The sequence below is a fragment of the Haliaeetus albicilla genome, chromosome 12 (genome assembly GCF_947461875.1).
Source record: "Haliaeetus albicilla chromosome 12, bHalAlb1.1, whole genome shotgun sequence".
Classification (NCBI taxonomy): Eukaryota; Metazoa; Chordata; class Aves; order Accipitriformes; family Accipitridae; genus Haliaeetus; species Haliaeetus albicilla.
Window position 1 is genome coordinate 7,195,985 of NC_091494.1, and position 18,913 is coordinate 7,214,897.

General features: G+C 53.9%; 1 protein-coding gene across 3 annotated transcripts in view; it reads left to right on the forward strand.

Annotated features, from left to right (window-relative positions):
• LINGO1 (leucine rich repeat and Ig domain containing 1) overlaps positions 1-18,913 on the forward strand; it is a 165,216-nt gene that overhangs the window by 833 nt on the left and 145,470 nt on the right. For 2 of the 3 annotated variants that reach the window (XR_011327026.1, XM_069797874.1), the window contains exon 2: positions 14,040-14,212. The gene's annotated coding sequence lies outside the window, so the exon portion shown is untranslated. Of the gene's footprint in view, positions 1-14,039; positions 14,213-18,913 lie in introns of those variants that run through there. The other variant, XM_069797875.1, reaches the window with a different exon arrangement.

The following is an 18,913-nucleotide window of genomic DNA, read 5'->3' on the forward strand; positions in this document are numbered from 1 at the left end:
GTGCCTGGACCATCGTGGCCGGACCTCTAGGGACCAACAGCTTGAGGATGGAGGATACCCCAGGTTTAGAAACGAGGGGGCTTCGATTCAATCCCAGACATTTAGATTTCCAGCTCTTCATTCATCAGATGATCTGCCCTGCCAGGGAAGCTGTCTGCAAGCCTCTCGCATCTTGCTCAGCTTCCCCCGCCAAATTAGGGCAAAATGCAAAGCTGTCCCACAGCCGCCCTAACCATGTCTCCGTTGAGAAACTGAGTCTCGTCTCATGTTCCTCGACTTGTACAGGAGCAACCCACCACAACAGCAACCGGAGGGCCCCAGGGCTCTCCTTTTATCTGCTGCACTGCTAACAGAGGAGAGAGAAGGGTTTAATTATCCTCAAGTGTCAGTTCAAGATAAATCTGCTGGGACGCAGCTCTTGGCAGGTGCGAAATAACAGGACGTTTTCATGCATGGGAGGCTGAGCTGAGAACAGTTCAGTGGTTTAATTGGCGGCTCCTAGGAAGGGTTCGTATCAGGGTACAGAAAATGGGACGGTGCAGGCTCCAGCAGTGATCCTGGTGCTACAGCTGTGGCAAAGGGAAGATGGATGCTGAAGGCTAAGAACTTTTGCTGGTGTGTTGCGTTGGGGGCTTGATACAGAGCGGGTGCTCTGGGCTGCTAGCACAACCTCAAGTCGATGCCGTCCTCTGAGGGGCTGATGCTTTTCCAGCATTGCTTCATTTCTGCTCATCTTTTCAGTCAGTTCCCAAGGGAGTCCTTGCGGGGCCATCAGGAGACGTGCCCTGTTTTATGGGGTACCCGGGGAGCCGAGAATGAGGGAATTACCTCCAGAACCAGGGCACTCCGGAGCTGTCTTCTAGGCATGTAAGGTGGGATGGCCTCAGGGTTTATCAAACCGCTTCTCCTCCCTCCTCCTGCCAAAATCTCTGAAACGCTTTACAGGAGCTCTCAAGATAAGCATTTGAAGAGCTTCAGTTCCCCGACTCCAGGGGGAAAAGCCTCTTCCCTCTCCAAACGGCTGTGGCAGGGGAGCTCGGCGCCCATGGGCATGTCCCCGCCCTGCTAGGGCTGCAGTGCTGGGATGTATGGAGCATCTGTCTCCTCACCTCCCGTCCCGCCCGTGCCATGCTCATTGGCCCCTGGAGCTGGATTGGGATCAGCGGGCAGAAGCTCCTTCATACAGTCCTCCAGCTGTGGCGTCCCACTGGGGCCGTATCACCACCACAAAATGAGGCCTCTCTGCGGCCAGACCCTATAACGTGTTGGTCTGGGACACACCAGTGGGAGGAAGAAGGACGTCATATTTTATTTTATTGTTCATCCAGATGTGCTGAGCTCTTCGGTGTCCTCATTCCTTAGCCCTCCTGAGGGGCGTGGGGCAGATGTTTTAAAGAAATGGTGCACCCCATCCCTGCTGGCTCGTTGGAGGGGATGTGGATATGAGGAGCCGGTGCCGCTGCTTTTCTGGATGAACCTGTGGTGTTGTGGTGTTGTAGTTATGTTCCTCGTTTTAGGGTCCAAGATAATGACTCTCATTTTAGGGTCCAAATAATGACTTAGCTGTACTTCACTTCAGTGCTGAGTAGAACAAGCCAGCCCTCGTGCAGTTCCCACCAGCATGTAACAGCAGCTGGCGTTGGAGGTCTGGGGTTGGTCCTGTACTGACCAAGAGTCAGCTTGTAAATCCGTACTGACCACCATCAGTTCTGGCTCCTCTTGCTAATTGCTGGCATCTGTTGCTAACATTGTAAGGAGATGTTTGGTAAATGTCCTTGTAAGACGGTGAGTTTTGTAGATGCGCAGACACAGTGTTTTCAGGAAGACCCAGTTATTAGACGTCATCTCAGTGCCATCCCCTTTCCATTGTGCTCAGTGAATGCTGCTGTTTGCTTGCAGCCGTGCTCCAGTCCTGCCAGAGTCACATCTCTCCTTTGCAAATTTGCATTAGTGAAACTTGTAGGTTGTTGTTTGGGTGCAAACCTTGTCGATGCTCCTGGTGCTGACCAGTGTGGCCTGCATGGTGCTGGTGCTGATGCAGGACAGCCGGGTATCTGGTCAGGGGTGGCTTGGCTGAGGACAGCTCTGAGAAGAGGCTTTCCATCCCTTGCTGTAGTTAGCTGTGCCCAAGTCTCTGACAAAGGCATTTTGGAGGTGTGACTGAGGAGCAGAGACTCTTCTTCACTTCTCCTTGGAGGTCAAGCTGCCGTGAGATGGGCTGGACCAAGTGAGAGCAGAACCCTCACTCATTTCAACTGCAACAAGCTTTTGATGCTACCTGTGACAGGAGCATATTTAGACTTGATGTATATCCCCCGCCTTGACTTTGGGCTTTGGATCAAGGTATAAGAGCTGTTGATGCACGCACACACAATAAGGGGAAAAAAGAAAATAATTAAAACCGCAATCCTCAATTTTGAGGATTTGTTTGCAAATCCAAGAGCTTATCCTCACCCCAGGTAGGCAAAATTAACCAAGGGTAGGATCAGTAAATCACAGAATCAGCCACTTTCATCATCGAACATAAGGTGGCTGGGAGCTCGGCTGGCACAAAGCAACGTAACCACACCAAGTCTTTGCCGGGACGCTCGGGATCTGGCACCACGGGTATTTTCTTTGATACCATTGCAGTGAGTGGCTTGGGAACCAGCAGGGCTCCCAGCCATACATGGCCAGGATTTGGCCTCAGATGGGTGTGATTAAGAAAGAAAGACTGCTTGAGGTACCAAGGGCACCCGCTGAAGGAACCTCTTGCCAGGGGCAGTAGGAGGGACAGTGGCTGATTCAGGACCAAATGGGGTGAGCTAACGCAAGCCCTGACCTTTGCCAAAGGGTTCTGATAACTTCTCCCACCTCAGCACTTCAGTTTTTGGTTGAACTCCCACACTTCCAGCCCAGGGAGGAGATTTAAACCGTCCCTGCAAAGCTGAGAACATCCCATAGGGAGATCAGCACATCAATGCCAACAGTAATAACCATAAAGGGGCTGGTTGTCCAGCATCCCGTCGCTTTAGCCACTCTTCTACCTCAACTTGAGATCAAAGCCCATCTCCAGCAAGGCTGGTCTCTGCAGCTGAGCAGCGGCCATCACCCCTTGGTACTGAGGGGAGCAGCGGGGAAGCGGAGCGGAGCCGTACGGCGAGGTGGGAAGGGACCAAGGCTGCTCTGGTGTATCAACATCAGTGGTCCACGACACCTCGAGGCAGCCTCCGCCACAGCTGACCATATGTGGGGCACATGTTGGCAGCGGTGGGGACAAGACAGGCTGGCATGTGGCCTTCCAATTTGTCCTTCTGCGATGCTGAGAGCAAACTCAGAGCAGGCAGAAGTAGGGCAGGTGGCATCTCCCTAACCTGTGCTTGTGTCGAGCGAGGCTGGTGCGTACTCTGCAGGCAGCGGTGAGCCCGGGCTGCCCCCGGGCAAGGTGCGAGTGGAAGAGAACAGCACAGGTCTCATTAAAGTCGGCAGGGGCTCAGAAACCCAGCGCACAAGGAGGGAGCATTGCAAGCGTCTGAAGGGGGGGTTTTTGGGTGTATTTGGATGTGGGATGTCGGCCGGAGCAGCTGCAGCTCCCGAGTACCCCAGTAGTGTTGGAGGCAGGGGTCAGGCCGGTCCATCTGGAGTTTCATGGCATTATCTCTTAAACGCCTTTAACTGCAATAGGATGGCCTGACTGATTGGATTGTGCTCTGTAATTAATTAGCTGGGTGCACTGTCTGCGAAGCAGCTACAGTGGGAAGAGAGGGGGGAATCTGCCGGTGAGAGTCGTTAAGCTTCAAATGGGCATTTCTCATTAAACCGTCCTCGTGCAGCATCACTCACTGGGCGCAGGGGGTTAGTTCCAGCGCCCTGGCCCTTTTCCAGGTGAGTAATTGCATTTTTTTGCTGCCTGACCGTTCCCCCCGGAGCCTGGCATGCTGCACCCCACTCCCTCCGCGGGAGCCATCAACCTGCTTGGCCTCGGGGACCTGCTGGGAGGAGACGGTGGGTTCAGGCCGGGGTGTATATGGGGGTGGTGAGGGGGTACCCCCTCTCCTCAGGAAAACCTTGCCAGGGTGACAGACCTGGCAAGGGGCGTAGGATTGTGCACCCCGAGCTGCCCTGCAGGTTGCCTTCCCGTGCTGGCGATGGCTCCCGCGTGTTAGAGGCTCCCAGGCATGGCTAGCACGAGCCCTGCCGCTCTTCCCTCCTTTTCCAGGGCCCATGTTTGCTTGGCTCCTTTGTCTGCTTTTAGCATCCATTTGTATCTTTAAACAGAAAGCATCCCTCTTAGGTTAATTGTTTTGGTTTGTTTGGTTTTTTTTTTCCTTCCCCTTTGTGTTTACTGTGGGGATTAATAAGGAACTGCAGCATAAGGGAAATCTGCAATGGCTCCTTGTTTATTGTTTAATTTAGGAAAACGCTGCTGGCCTGGGCTGGGCTCAGCCTGCCTGGTGCTGGGCCAGGGGCAGGGGCGAGGAGAGGAGGGCAAGGCGAGCATCTGCGTGCCCAAGGGGACGGGCTGGCGGCCACGGGGCAGTGCTCCGATAAAAACCCTGCCTTGACCCTGCAGCCCCTGCTCCACAGCTGCTGCTCTGTCCTGTGGCGAGTTGCCCCCCCGCTGCTGTGGTGGGAGCAGGGGTGTCCCCTGCCAGCCCTGGGCAGGGGTCAGCTCCTGGGCGATGGCACCTAGGGCGCTTTTTGCTCTTCTCGTGGTGCTGGACCCGACTGATTCGCCTGGTGTCCGTGGCTCCGTCTTCGGTTCCCCGGTTCCTCTGGTGCCCGTTTGGAAAGTGGCGAGCTGGGGGTGTTCTCTGCTAGCAGGTGTGTCTGTGCGCTTGTGAAATTTCAAGCTGGCGTGTGACAGGGAAGCCGATGTTCTGCCCGCAGGTGCCCGCTGGCATCAAAATGGTCCCCCTGCCTGTTTTGCTTCTGTTTGCCTTTCCCCTCCTGCAAGCGTTGGGAGGTTTTGCTGTGCAACCGGGGAGAGCTGCCCGTGAGCACCCCTTATCAAGCAGCCTGCCACATGTTGGGGGCTCTGGGATTCGGTCTTCCTGGGCTGAAGATGGCCAGGGGCTCCCCGATGGTGTGAGGAGGCTGGGGTGGAGAAGGGCGGTGTAAAAATCTGGAGGGTCAGCATCGCTGCCAAGCCGGAGAAGAGTTGTGGTGCCCTCTGCACTGAAGGCTGATAAATCTTGAAGGAAAAAACAAAGAAAAACCAACGAGGAAAGGCATGTGCCAGCTCAGCTTAACCCACAAAGGAAAACCACGTCATTTAAAAAAGAAAAGCTTTTAAAAATAGATTGTTTTTTTTTTAGCAGAGAATGCCGCTCAGGAGAGTCAATGAGCTCTGCTTGAAGAGTTGGGAAACAAAATGCTGCAGGAGCTGTGAAATGAAACCTCTCAGTTTCAAACTCTCCAAGTGTCAGGTGTGGCTCCTCGAGCTCTGTGTTTTTCCAGCCGGCTGTGCCAGATCCAGCCTGGTTGCGCGATGGTTGCTGGCTGCGTGATGATTGCTGGCTGCTCCCAGCTGCTGCCGCTTGCTGGAAAGAGGGAATTTGCCATCTTGGTGAAGGAGAGAAGCCATGACTCGGATCTGTGTTACATCTTGCCTTGGTTTCCCACTTGCCAGTGGGGCCGAAGGGCAGGTGGTGAGCCCTGTAGAGCATCCCTGATTTTTTTTTTTTTTAATTGGCTAAGGAGCCCTCTCATTTGCTTCGGCTCTGACTAATGAGGCGCATCTCACTTTGACAACATGTCACAAACAATAAATTTCTCAGGAGCCGCTGGGCTGCAGGGGTGCCCTCGTGCTCCCTCCTGGGCTCGCTCTCCTCCATGTCACCTTGTGCCACTGGCTTTTGCCCCAGCCAGGTCCTTGAGCATCCTCCCGGAGAGGGAGAGGAGGGTTGGGATGAAGAGGTCTGGGTGTGAAAGCGGCTATCCCCGTGGGCTGGCCTTGAAGCTGGGGATTTGGGGGCTTCCTATGTTGTTTGCCCAGATGGGGATTTGAAAGAAGAAATCACCAAGGACCCAGATGAACAGTAGTTTAGTAGCTGTGATCTCTGCTGTGTTTATCCCAAAGATCTCTGCTGTGGCTCAGAGTGTGAGCACCGTGCCAGGCTCCAGCTAATCTCGCTGGGGGCTCGGGCTGGCTGGTGGTGAACCAGCATGCAAGGCAAGATCCTATGGAAGACTTTTTTTCCCATTAAAAATGAGTTTTTTATTGAAAGATTTTGCAGAAATGTGTCTCCTTTAGTGAGGAGAGAAGGGCATGGTCTCCAGTAGGAAAATCTAGATGGATCCATGATTTTTCAAGGCATTCACCATGGGAAGGCAATTCTGGCTTTATCAGAAGTAAGTGCCCCAGTCGCTCCAGGGGGATGCAATGACTAAATTCTCCTTCCCTCCCCATCCTGCCGTGGTCAGGCCATGGGGTGCAGCGACAGGGGCTGGAGCAGCCATCCTGGGATCCTCGCTCTGGAGGGTGGCAGCTCTGTGTGTAGTATGAGCGTATGGTCTAGGTATCGTATGATGCTCATATAGGCAAGGAGAAGGGTCATGAGTGAGTTGGGGGCTGGCAGCCAGGGGCAGAGATGTTCAGACACATCTGGCCCTGAAGGAAGGGCTTGAATGCTGCTTTGGTAGAGGGTGCGGACACCTTTGTGCTGTTTGTCACCTCTTGCTAGCTGACACTAACCTTCACTCTGCCAGTGTCGTTAAGGGACTGCTCAGGGTTTCTAATCATTGATGGGAAGCACCAACTATTAACACTGCTCCTCTTTGTATTCTTGATGGATTCTCTTTAAGCATTGCTCTTAGTGGCTCTCCACTGTTAGCTTTTGTTTTCTCCTCAATAGCTTGTCTAATAAACGCCATTATCTTGGGCACAAATCTACTTCATGTCTCAATTCCACTTGGCGAGAGTTGGTAATAACAGCGGAACAGCATCCTTTGAAAAGGGGCTCTGTCACCAGCAGCTGCGGATGCCACTTCTCTGGTTCCCGCACCTGTCCCCAGAGCAGATAAAGACAAGGGGAAGATGCGTGGCTGGAAAGCGAAAGGGGCATCCGCCTGATAAATTGGATGTCTAAGCGGTGCCGGCAGCAGTCAGTGCAGCGGCTCCGGGGATCGGGGCAGCTCGGCCCCTGCCACCTCGGTAATTGGAGAAGATGTGCTTATGGCCTAGGATCCTTCCTAATTCCAGCAGATTAGAGGGGGAAAACGGTGGCAAAGGGTGGCGGCTTGTCAGGGAAGGAGATCAGAAGTATTTCTCATAGCTTGAAGGAGCTTCTCATCGATGGTGAAATAAAGCTGTTGCCTCCCAGTCTAAATCTGGTCCTGGAAAGGCTTTAACTGGTAGGTGCTGGGGTGCTTATCGGGTTTTGGGTCAGCCTGCAGGTCTATAAATGGAAGTATTAAGGCAGCTCCCTACTTCATCTGAGGGCAGCATGTTCCCAAGGGTGTTTAAGCCCACTGAGACCTGACCCTGATGCCAGCACTGCAGCAGCTCTTGCTTGTTACTGTCCCTCCTGCGCAAGCAGCCGAAGTGGAGGGCAAATGGTGTTTTATTTAGGGCGAGCCCTATTTCTGCTGGGCCAGGCAGAGCTCAGCCGCTGCACTGTCAGAGCTTCCCGAGGAGGATTTCCCAGGCTCAGGGGGAAGGGGACTATCAGTGGGAGTGCGCTGCCCAGGCTCCTCTTCTGAGCTCTCAGTTGTCCCATTGCTGGCATGTCTGGCTGCCTCTAAGATCCGTCCCCTCCCTGAGTTATAAATATTTTATCCTCTCAGTACCTACTGCATCAAATAATTTTTTTAAAAGGCATTTTCTTTTTCTATTTTTTTTTTCCTTACTCGGTTCTTGCGTTTTAAAACGCACACACCATGTGTGCAGCACTCAGACATGCTCTCGGCTTCCCCCCAAATGTAATTGCTTTAAAACTGCAGATAGTTGGCGAAAGCAATTTTCTCTACATTATGGAAGGCTCCAGCTCCTCTCATCCTTCATGCAGGTTGCTCTCCCCCAGTCCTGCATTCTCTCTGCTGCTGTGTGATGCTCATCACCTAGGCTTGCGGTTACCTCTGCTTTCTGGGATAATGCTCTTGCTTTCCCAGGGCTGTGGGAAGAGGCTCAAGTGGGCACGTGGTGAGGGATCTCTCTATGGGGGATAACTAGCTTCTATTTCAGCTTCTGCTGAGTGAGGGTGATGCTCGCTGGCACCACAGCCCTTCCCTTGGCCATGCTGCTAGCAGGGTGCCTGCTGATGCCATGTCTCCCCAGCTGGCTGGGTACCTGTGCCAGGCATGTGCCTGTCTCGGTTTTGCAGCTCCGCTGCCCACGTGTTTAACATGCTCTTCCTGTTTGCAGGACATGCTGGGCTTTCAAAAGCATTAATGATGGAAAATAAATTGGAATCTGAGAGAAATAATCTTTAGGCATTCTCTGTAGGCCTTGTCTTGCCTTGCCTTCCTCAGCCATGTCGAAGGCTGCGGCTGGAGGAGAATATAAATGAGGAGGAGCCCCGGGTCCCTCTGATCTGTTGCGATGCCTCTTGCTCAGTGGATCGTGCCACAGGGAGCCTGCCTGCTTGCTGGTGCCGATAAACCCGAGGGGGTCTGGATCCTCCCCAAGACCACCGCCCTCGCAAGCGTCAGGGGGTTGGTAGGTGACGGGTACAGGATGCTTCCTGCCTGAAGCTCAGTTTGACCGTAAAAGGAACGAAATCTGCTGTGTGTCTGAAAGCCAAGGGCTTTGGCAGGAGCAGACTCGGCTGCGTGGAGGAGTGTCTGCCCCTCCGTCGCCGATGGTGCCCACCTGAAACGTGACTTCCCACAACTGGGTAATTAATGGTACAGCAGGTTGTTCAGAAGGGAAGATGGTAAAGAAAATCCTACCAAGTTCTCAGTGCTGACGTTTTCATGGCAGCATTTGGAGGTTCCCTCTCTCCCTTTCCCTGTGCTTGCTGTGCTGGAGGGAGGATGCTGGTCACCCTTGGGATGTCCTTGCCGAGGCCAACAGGGTCTCTGGAAGCACCCAAATGTCTTGGTTGGGCACCCTCACGGCAGGACAGGGTGCAGTGGCTTTGTCAGCATCAAAACTTTTGGTCCTTGGAGGAGAGCCAATGTGCCAGAAAACCTGCTCATTTCTCCTGCCCCGATCCTGCAAAATGAATGTGGATCTGCCACGGACGATGAGTCCGCAGAGAGGCCTCCAGCGAGAGGCTGTTAAGGCGCCATTGCCTATCTTAGCCTGGCCCCTGGGCTGCTCTTGGACACAAACCAGCCTTGTAATGAAAGCTTTTTCTATGTCTGTTTGTTTTCTGAGCATCAGTTTAACGTCTGGAAAATCCTGTTGCAGCGGAGCCCGGAGCACTTCAAAGATGCCTGGGGAGAGGACGGATGCTCTGTAGGGACCCTGCGTATGCCAGGCAGGGAAAACAAGCCAGCCAGTCTCTGCAGTCAGCTGCCTGATCTGGGTGCTGGACGTCATGCTTGCAGCAGGAAAGGCTGAGGTCTGGTGGCTCTGAGCTCTGGAGGTTGTGTTGCTGAATGTGTTTTCACTCGAAGTTTGGGCAGAAATTGTAGGGTTTTGGCCATTCTAGCGCTTGGCTTTTCGTGTGTTCGCACTGAGGGTGGGTTGTCTCCTTTCTCCTTTTAAATGGAGAGAAACCCAGACGCCTCCAGCTTGAAAACCTACTGAACTGAGAATTCCTGCCCTTTTCCAAGGGGTTGGGCTTGGTGTGGTGAGGGGGATACCGGGGTTTCCTCCCACAACACGGGTGCCCATCGCTGGGAGAGCCTGATGTGGTACATACCCTGTCCTCCCAGCCTCAGACCTTTGGAAATGCCTAGATGAGGAGCTCAGGGTTCAGGCGAGGGGGATTCACGGGTCTGAAACCTGCTGCACTCCTCAAATTAGCATGTTGAGTGGTGCTTGTACATCCCTCACTTTGGGGGCTGGATGGGGCTGGTGGCTTTCAGCTCCCACCAAAGCTGGGGTCAGGGCTGTCTGGCTGCTCCGAGCTGTACCTCCCCAAAGCAGGATTTCTCGCAGCGGTATCCTCCCAGTCACATAGTTATGTGCTGTCTTAATGGTGTCAAGCTCTGAATAAGCTCGGGCAATTTGCTTTATAAAGCAACGCACTAAATATGTCAACACTCAGTGCATGTTTTTAATATAATATTTCAGATTGTTTTGAAAGAAGCCAAGATCCTTCTTTCCCTCTTCATTAGGAACATTTTATGTGAAAGAGATGAACAATAGAGAGAGTTTGCCAGAGAAAAAGCTTTCCCAAGTATTTGTTGCTGCTGAGAAATCAGCTGCTTTTTACAAAAAAAGACCTTCTCAATTCATAACTATCAGGGCAATTAAGCTGTGCATAAGCTGCCAAGGAAGGTTGTAGGATTGGCTTTGCTGGAGATGTTGAAGGCCAGGCTTGACTGTAGCCATTGGGCACACTTTAGGCACAGTGAATCCCTGTTCTAGAAGGGGGAATGGACTAAATGACCCACCAGCAGCTCCCGGCCACCTGGGAGTTTCAGAAATACAGTCTGAGCTGCTCTGGCACTTCCAGGCTGGGGGCTGAGTGGGTTTGTGAATCTTGCATTGTTTCAGCCCAGATATGGCGGCTTTGGCTTTTACCTTGGTTCTCAGCAGGACCAGGGGTGGGTTCTGTCCAAGTCTCCACCTGGGAGACTTGGTCTCCTGCCATGGATTGGGTAAGACCTTCTGCCTGGCTGGTTACAATGCTTTGTTCTGGCTGATGCTACTCAAAAGAAAAAAAAAAAAAATCCTACTGCAATACTTTCATCAGAGAAACTGGGTTCCCATCTCTTCCTCCAGCGAGTTTCTTTTTCATCACGAGTTGGAGGAAACTTTCAGGGAACTCAGAACTTTCCTTTTCAACAAGGACAAACCTGGGGAGATGGTGGGACGGAGCTGTTCCCTGAAGCCCCTGGCTCTCCATCCATCAGGCCTCCTCAGCTGTGGCCTCATGGGGGTGATCTGAGATGATTTCTTTATGAAATGGAGGGCAGCCAAGAGCCTGGAGCCTTCCCATCACGGAAAAGCCTGTCTGAAAGCCAGGGAGCCCCAGCCTCATTAGCTGGGGCGGTGGCACCGGGGCAGCGGACCCCGGAGAGGGATTTGGGTGAGGAGGGTGCATGGCTGTGCCGGGATGCGGGCTCACCAGGATGTCCTGGCTCAGGGTAGGGCAGGAGGGGACAGACGACTAGGATATGAGGTGAGACCTGGCATGTTGTCTGTATGCTTGCTGCAAGATGCTGCTGGGGATTAGGGGAGGCCCGGTGAGAAGTTCTCTGGGGATGCTGCTGCTCCGCTGTAGCACCATCCCCTCCTGCACCCAGGACAGGCAGGGTTTGGTTTTTCTTCACCTCCTGATAATCCTGCTGCTCAAATATTCTTCCTGCAGATCTTTTTTTTTTTTTTTTTAACGCTCCTAAATGGAGTGTTTAAGCTTATTCTTTTCTTTTCTGTGAAAGAGGCAGTAAATCCTTTATCCTGCCTGGCTATTTCTGTGCACGTATTTTCTCATTGTGCTCCAGCTTGTCGGCTGTGTCAAAGCCTGGAAACCTTGGCCTCTGTTGGACTCCAGACTTGGATTTCTCTGTATTTAACAACACAGGCTCCCTTGGACTAACAGTTCTTTTCTCTCCCCTTCGTGTCTTTTTTTTTTTTCCCCCAAAATACCTAGTTAAAAAACAGTCCTGACAAAAGGGAGCAAGTGGAGAGGTAATGGTCTGTCAGGTTCATCCCCAGCACAGCCTGGCAGCACCAGCAAGGAGCCAAAGCTGGGGTGTCCTCCTGCCCCCCGTGCCTCTGGGGTACCAGGGCTGCCTTGGGGAAGGGGACCCCCCCCCCCCTGCTGCCCCCGCCCTGGGCAAAGGAGCTTTCTAGAGATTAGTTTGGGATTGGGGGTGCCTAATGCTTGGGCAGTGGATCCGGTGAACACAAAGGCAGGATTTCGGTGTGCGGGGGGGATTAGCCAGGGGGGAGGCGGATGGCTGTGTGTCAGCGGTGCCCGCTGCTGGGAGCATGCGTGGGGTGTCTCCCCAGTGGGGGGGGGATCTGATGGAGGGACAGCCAGCTTGCCATCCCCAGGGCTGGAGAGCAGAAGACCAGGCTGCGGTGCTGGTGGCCACAGGTGGGACTTGGGATGGTGGCACGTGTGCTCCAACCCGCTCCGTGCCCCCCGTGGTGGTGGCAGCAGCCTTAGGTGGTCAGTGCCCCCCCAGTTCTCCGGGTCCAGCTCCACCAGTTTTGCTTTGCAGCCACGCTGGCGCTTCGTGAATGCCACGGCAGCTTGCCACGCCGGGCAGTGCCGGTGTTTGTGCGAGAACAAAAGAATAAACAATGGAAACTGTGATTAATTAGCACAGCTAATTAGCAGAGTGCTCGGCCTGGGCTGGAGCTTGCTAAGGTGCCAAGATCAGCAGCAAAGCTGAGGGAAAGACTCTGGTGGGAATCTCTTTGGGGAGTGAGCTGGGGGAGTGGGGAAGGGGAAAGGGTGCTTTCCCACCACCCCTTTGCAACATGCTCGCGCAGGGAGCTGGGATTAGGGAAATTGCCACCCATGTACCCCGGAGGTGCTGCTGACATGCAGCTATCACCATCCCCGGCAGCATCCTTCCATTCCCTGGTGCTGCCTTCACTGACAGATCACTTGCCTTGGCCACAATTGGCATCAGGATCTGGGTGTTAGACCCCCCTGTGCTCCAGTGCTGCAGGTGTTAATCACAGAGCCCTTATTAGGGTCGGTGGAGTCGTCTTCCCTGTGGAATAGGGGATCCTCCTCACTCACCTTCTTGCTCTTTGCTCTCCATTTGCAAATTAGCACAAGGACCATGATCAGCAAACAAATTTGCAGCAAGCGCATGGCGGGCTTGGAGATTTGGAAGAATCCTTGGCAAATATTTGCCAGCCTCCGCCGCAAACCTTGTGAATACTTTTTATGACCAAGAGATGCTGAGCGTAACTGGCAACTTGGGATAGGATATCAGACCTCAGGTTGGGGATGGCTGCTAAAAAATACCTGAGCTAACAGCATTTGCTTCCATCCCTCCTCCTCACTGCCCTCTCACTGTGCAGCGTGGGGATATCTTAAGATGCGATACACTTGACTGCAGCCGTTGCAGGATCACATCATTCCCATTAAAAGGTGGCTGCGGCTAAATGCCATTTGCTCAGCAAGGTCTAAAGCGGTGCCCTTCGGAGTAATTGGGAGACACGGCTCCTTTTCTGAGGATGGGAGAGTCTATTTTTTAAGGCGCCATCACTTTATTATTAATTTGTTAAACATTGACTGCTCAAAACTGTTTGAGACGCAAAAAAGGATGTAAGCTCTGCCTTGGGGACCTCACTGCTAAATAAATGTATTAAATCAAACCCGTGCTGGAGAGGATAGTGCTGCAGGCAAAGGTGAAGCTGGTTAGAGGAGGAGTGAAGGTGCCACCTCCTCCATTGGGAAAGGGTCTCGCTTCTCTTTCAGCACTGAAGTCGCAAGGAGGGCTCGCAGATCAGCAGGTCAAGGACCTTCTCTTAGTATTTCTGAGGTGGCAGTGGGACCCCTTGACTTGAGAGCAGCGGGGAGAGCTCCCCAGGCCCTGTGAGACCCCCAGCTGGGCCCGTTGAGCTGGGGGGGTCCTTCCCTTGCATCTTCTTGGCTGTGTGCCTCAGTGCGGGCAGCGGGGCTGCTGGCCCAGGCAAGCTTGTGCTTTCTCTCCCTCCCCACCAGTGATGCTGGAAGCACAGTAACACCCTCTGGGAACTGCACCCAAATATCACCCTACACCTGGCAGGAGCCCCTCAAGGGGTGCTGGACCTCTTCAAGTAGTCACATCTGCTTAGTGTCCAGAGCTAAGCAGGTCCCCCCGAACTCCTCTTGTTTCCTTGATGATGGGGAGGGGGGAAATAAGGGCAATACAGAAAAAAGTCAATATTTACAGTTCTTTCAAGTCAAACTTGCTGTGGGATTGGGTTTGCTCGGTGGGTGATGAGGCTGCGCGTTCCCGGTCTGACGTCTCCTGTGCCTTCTTACCCGCAGCCCCCTGCGCCTGGGAGCCATGAGCTGCCCTCAGCACCCGCAAAGCCACCGGAGCAGCCCCCCGGCCGCAGCCCCCCGGCCCTGCTAGGCTTCCCCGCTCCCCCAGGAAGGTGCTCATCGCTGGCAAGGAGAACCGGCTGCACCCGCGCCCAGCCTCTCCTATCCCTCCCAAGGTAAGGACCACATCCTTTCTGTCTGTGAAAATCAAGGCGTTTGCAAACGCAAGTGAAAGCTGGGTTATTTCTTGGGTCGTTGCATCTCCTGCCTTGCCCGGGTGGGCACCGTTCCCTGGGCAGCGTGCACGGCTGCCTGTCTTCGGTCTGCTCCTCTCCCCGTCAGCTTGCTGGGAGGGCGAGGTGCTGGGTCAGGGATGCGAACTGCCCTTGTCTTGCAATTAAAAGGTGATTTTGAAGGTGGGGTAGCTCCCGATGTAACCCTGTTGCTTGCAGACCTTATCCCATCCGTGAATTTGCTCGTAGTTTCAGAAGGCAGGCTGGGCTGCTGCAAGGAGCCGGGCTTGGGTGGGACGGGTGCCTTGCGACTGCCTCTGCTTCCCCGATGTAATTCCGAGGATAATTGTCTGTAATTTGCCTCTTAACGACACTCTAGAGGCTTCCCAAGCATGTGTCGCCTTTCCTCCCACTGCAAAAGGCCTTTGGGGTATTTTGGAGGCTTCCTGCAGTGGGGGAGCGAGGGGTGGCTGTGGGAGGGTGTTTGGGAGGGGGCTGAGCCCCTGCCCCAGTGAAACACCCTTGTCTGCTCTTTTCACTTTGCTGTAGGGTTTTTTTCAGGTTCAAGAAGTAGAGCGTGGTTGGCAGGGAGCGAGCTGTGGCTCAGGCTGATGCAGGGCTAACTGCCCTCCTGATGGGCGCAAAATCGATATTCACAGCTGAGGAGTGGAAATCAGGTTTAGAAACCAGAAACTCAATTTCTGGGGTTGTTTTGGGTTTTGAGATTTTTGGGCCTCTTGTCTTCAAGCTTCTCCTTGCAAACAGAGGCGTCAGCTGCGTGTGGCAACATACGAGAATCGTGACTTCTCCATGTGTGTAATCCCCTGTGCAGGGGAGCTTGAGCCTGGAAGAAGCTGCGGACATCATCGGCCTATGGCAGGGTGGGCATGGGCACAAGACTCGTTTTGGGAGGTCTGCGAGAGGGTCGTAGTGGTCCCAGTGAGCTAAAAACATAGGTCGGAGCTGGGGTCTGGCTTGTCCCGATTCCATACCTCTGGAGCGGGGATCAGCTGGGATGCTCCAGCCCTTCAGCCAGGGAAGCAGGGGCCGGTTAGCACTGCTAAGGCTGACATCTTCGGCCGTAAATATCCAGCCTGCTCTAATCCTCCTGGTAGCTCCAGCACTGCTGTTTTCCTAAGAGTTATTTGACTCTTTGTGTTACACTTCTCAGACAAATGGCTTTTAAATAAAACCCTCTGCTAACTTGTTAGGCCTCCTGTCCAGGTCACTTCCTGCATGGGTGATTTATAGGGCTGCTTTTAACATTTTATTAACTTTAAATCTCTGGGGCCAGTCAATCGGAGTCTATCCCATTAGCTGTGGTGAGTGGCAGCCCGGGGCATCAGGCTCTCCTGCAGCCTCCCTCCCTTCTGGGGAGGCCGTGGTGCTCTGAGAGCGACCACGGGGGCAAGAGGTGGGAAAGAACAGGAGGAGGATTTACATAAGGAGAAATAGATCTGGGATGGATAAGTGAATCGCATAAGGGTTAAGGAGATAATGGGGCTTGTGATCATATCTGGGGAGCTGGCTTATCTCCTGCCTTTGGCATGTGTTTTCTCGGCTGCAGCCCCTGCAGCATGTGCTGGACTGTGCAGCAATGGGAGAGGAGCATCAGGGTTCGGTAAGGAGGTGGCTGCTCCAGACCGATCCTGACAGGGCATCGCTGCCAGAGCATCCCTGAGTGCCCACCCTGGGTAGGATGGGCCTGTATTAAACCCTTCGTGTAGCAATGCCAGAGACAGAGCCTTCCTCCTTGCCTAGTGCATGGACAAGCCCCTTTAGCTCCTGGCATCCCGTCCAATTCAGTGGGCTGCTCCTAGGGAGCCTTGAATCTGGTTCCCTGCCACCTCAAACCCACCTCTGCAGCTCCTTCCCCCCTTTGAGCAGACCCAGCTCTGGACAAGTCCTGCAGTCTCAGGCAGTGGGGTGAGCGGGGCTGGGCACAGCCCCAGCACACAGGAGGCTGCCAGGTGCTCCTGGGGGCTGAGCAAGCAGAGACCACTCCGGCTGGGAAATCCAAACCAGACGGAGATCGTAAGCGATGTAAGGCTGCAGCAGCAGCTTTGATTATCTCTGGTTTTGTTGCTGCTCTCCCCCAGTGCTCTGTCTTTGTTCCACCTGTGCTCAGAGATGTTATTCAGTGGAGTTTTCCGGCTCTTGGTAACAGGGGAAAAAAACCCCGAACTCCTGCACAACCAGAGCTAATGAGCTCTCTCTGGAAATAAAAGCATCCTGAGGACAGCCTTGCCATACAGAACAGCCCGTTCTCTGTGGCTGCTCCGGCCACCGCCTCCAAGCGATGGCCCAGCAAGAGGCTGTTGGGAGCTGAGTGGAGCTGTCACCTCCCATCCTTCCCCCCAGCCATTGCTTACGTGAGGCACCGAGAAAGCCAAGCCGCGGTTTGTTCCTCTGGCAGAGCTCTGCTGTAGGTATGGGGATTTGGGAGCATTCGTCCGACACCCTGATGCAGAGCCCATCGCCTTGTGCATGCTCGCAGGACAGGGCAAGGAGGGAACACACATCAGGACCAGCTTTAACTAGCTTGGAAAGGGATTTGGGTAACTCCCTGGCTCCCATCACTGGCTGGGTATTCCCTGGGGTGGATGGGTGTAAGGAGGTGGGCTCACTGCAGCCCCATGTGTCTGCAGGGAAAGCAGACTTGCAGTCCCCAAGGGCTGTCGGGGTTGTCAGGCATACGGCTAGGAGGGAATTTATCTTGCAGCAAAGCCGGCATCTGGAAGCCATCGCTTCTGATGTGTCCATGATTTGCTGAAACACGTGTCTCCTTTGTCATATTTCTGTCTGTCTTTGCCTCAAATCCCAGAGCAAAGACTGAGAACTTGCTCACAGAGAGGAGCATTTGGTGGTGGGTTTTTTTTTCCCTCCACCTTTGAATATTTATTCTGAGCTCTCAAGCTACACACGCTGTGATCTGGGCAGCCTGCTTGTGTGCTGCCAGCCTCTCCTGCATGGCTGGAGCCTACCCCCTCCTGCTGCTGCCCTGTGCAAGAGCTGGGTCTGAGAGGAGTGACATGGGGTGTTCACCTCTTCCCACGCATGTACTCGTGTGGGAACAAAACCCAAGAGCCACTTAAGTGCTATGCAAAGAAGGCTCGGGGTTGTGAGCTGCGTTTTTGGGGAAGGGGCTGAGAGAGAGGTAAAAGCAGCCTGACCCATCTGGCGAGGTCCACCACTGGGGTGGCACATCCCAAATGGCACCCACCTCTCTGTTCCCTGCCTGACTTTTCCTGTCCCCGGCAGTGTGCAGAGCTGCCGCTGGAGGCTTTCGCTCTCATCTTTGCAGCTTATCCTGGGCTTTCAAGGTCATGCAGGTAACCAAAGCGATGCTGTCAGCCTTGGCTTTGCAGCCTGAGCTGCTGCGCTGCGCTCAGCTGCGGCTTCGGGCCTCCCTCCCTTTCTCTTGTCTTGCTCTACTTTTCCAAGCCTTCCCGCTGCCACCACTTGGGTACACGGATTGAATTCAGGGAGAGCGGCCCCATGCCACTTGGATGCATGTGCCCAGCATGCCGATGAGGAGCGGGGCCAGTGCTGGAGAGCGGTGGCTCTGCCCTGGGATGTGTTGGGCACTGAGGGACAGTGCCAGAGCACAGCCACGCTGCAGACAGAGTCCTGTGGGTCCCTGCAAAAGGGGAGATGGAGCCCCTTTAGCTGGCTGCAACCACCACCCTCCGAGCATTTCTCTGGAATCTGGTTCTCCCGCAGAGCTGGCTCACCTCTGGCTCCGTCACGGTGTGGCTGGACCAAGGGAGAGGGGATTTTGCATCTTCTCCTTGTAGCTCAAATATGGTGGTGCTCAACTTCTAGGAGAAACTCCAGAAGCTGGTTTCTCAGCAGCTTTGCAAGGGCTGGGAGGATGTTTGCCTTTCCAGGTGAGCACACAAATTGCTACCTCTGCCTCCAGCTGCTGCAGCCCAGGCAACCCGCTCAGCAGCTGGCGCTCATCGGCAGAGAGGCTTGTCCCCAGTCCCCCCCGGCGGTGCCAGCCATGGGCTCCCCGGGACCTGTAAGCATGTGGGCACTGATGCAGAAGATCCTCTGCAGAGGCCTAGGATTGGATGGCAAATGCTGCTTTACTGGGAGATGCCTTGAAACCAGCACGTAGCCAAAGGCAAGAGGAGGCAGAGGAGACAACAGCTGATACAGTGGAATTTTTTTTTTTTTTAAGGAGAAATAAATGCAAGCCAGCTCACTGGTACAGTACTAGCACTGGAAAACTAAACTCCAGTAAGCTGCAAAGCAATGATGAGACCGGGACCATGGCAGTGGTTTCCCAGGCTGCTTTTCCCATGCCTGCCTGCCCTCTGCCTGTACCCACCCCGAGCTGGCAGCAGGACCAGCCCTCTCAACTCTCGCTGAATTTCAGACCAGAACAGCCTCATTAGCAGCAAAAGTTTCGCTGAGATAAGTTACTGCTGCCATAAGAAGTGCAATTATCTCTCTTTTCTGCTATTGCAACCGTGGGCATTGAAGTTTGCTGCCCTTACCCCGTGTCACAGCAGTACTCCTGTGCACGGGAGGGTGCTGCCCAGAGAAAAAAAGTTAAATTATAGCAAGGACACTTTTTGGAAAGAAGCTCTTGTTATGGGTTTGTTCCCACTCAGTTGCCTCATTGGGTCAGAACTG